The sequence below is a fragment of the Schistocerca gregaria genome, chromosome 2, assembly GCF_023897955.1.
Source record: "Schistocerca gregaria isolate iqSchGreg1 chromosome 2, iqSchGreg1.2, whole genome shotgun sequence".
Lineage (NCBI taxonomy): Eukaryota > Metazoa > Arthropoda > Insecta > Orthoptera > Acrididae > Schistocerca > Schistocerca gregaria.
In genome coordinates, this window is record NC_064921.1 from 347,842,142 (window position 1) to 347,843,570 (window position 1,429).

Here is a 1,429-nt window from a genome sequence, read left to right on the forward strand (position 1 = left end):
TGGGCGTTCATTAAGAATGTGTATGTGCCTCCACTACTAATTGATCTACCCGACTTTACAAACAGTATTCTTGCAACAATCACTCGAGACACACTGACCAGGGCTCTGGAATAACTCGCCTGTCCACTTTATGTGTGGCGAATGGTGTTGACATTGTACCCTTGTAAAAAAACTGTTTGACTTGTTCTTTCATTTCATGTATTATTTATAATTGCGAATTGAATGTAATAAGCACTACAAAGTCTTAAGACCGGTATATTCAATTTGAAACACACTTGATATTAAATTAACGAAAGGTAATGCACTGGAAATACAATAACACATCATAACAACATGTAAGTGTTGAACAAAACACACACAAAACGGCGTCACAGAAGGAAAGGAAGTAATAAGGCCATGCTGTTCCTGACACCAGAAACTACGCAGTAGCTTTTAGCTTCCCCATGCTGGCGGTGTCTTCTTCCTCTTACCGCATCAAATTCCGCTCCTCTCTCTGTTACTTCTGACATCCGTCTCTCTCTCTCTCTCTCTCTCTCTCTCTCTCTCTCTCTCTATCTATCTATCTATCTATCCATCTCTACTTCTCCCCTAAATCCACATATCGCAGTACCCTAGCATAGATTAGAGGAACCACAACGATTTGCTGTATCGTGCGGCAATACGATTTCATCAGCACCTTAAGTATTCAACTGTGTCAGACTAATCCCGGCTAAACAGTTAAAGAAAGCATATCCAAAGATATCCTGTCGCAAGCTGTTTTATGTTTATACGTATACGAAAAGAAATACGTAACACACATGATAACTGTTTAATGTAACTTTGATTCAATAAAAAGTGGGCTCGTCCGGGATTTGAACCCGGGACCTCTCGCACCCTAAGCGAGAATCATACCCCTAGACCAACGAGCCACGATGTGGGTGGGCTTTTGCCGAGAGTTTTCTCAGCGAAACCGGTTCTGTCCGGTTGGACGACGCACGTGTTGCAGGCGATAAAAGCCAAGCACGCTACACGGAGAGAGAGACGCTGCGCCTTATCTGAAGCATCAGGCCGCCTTTTTGATCAACGTTGCAAGAACGTCAGCGAGATTCTGACACAGAGCGGCTAGTGTAGCACAGCCCATCCCAACCAGTATGAGCGCCAAAAACGTTAAGTGTGCTGAACATCCTGAAAGTGATGTATTAAGGTCCATGCAACATCTCCTGACTTCTTAAGAGCACTTGACTCTTTATTGGCTAGCTCGGAGCACTATGGGACTTAACTTCTGAGGTCATCAGTCCCCTAGAACTTAGAACTACTTAAACCTAACTAACCTAAGGACATCACACACATCCATGCCCGAGGCAGGATTCGAACCTGCGACCGTAGCGGTCGCGCGGTTCCAGACTGTAACGCCTAGAACCGCTCGGCCACCCCGGCCGGCGACTCTTTA

The 1,429-nt window shown here is 45.0% G+C and overlaps 1 non-coding gene across 1 annotated transcript; it reads right to left on the reverse strand.

Annotated features, from left to right (window-relative positions):
- Positions 1 to 836: 836 nt before the first annotated feature.
- Trnap-agg (transfer RNA proline (anticodon AGG)) lies at positions 837 to 908 on the reverse strand. The gene has a single exon. It is a non-coding gene; the product is annotated as a tRNA-Pro (tRNA).
- Between the last annotated feature and the right edge of the window lie 521 nt (positions 909 to 1,429).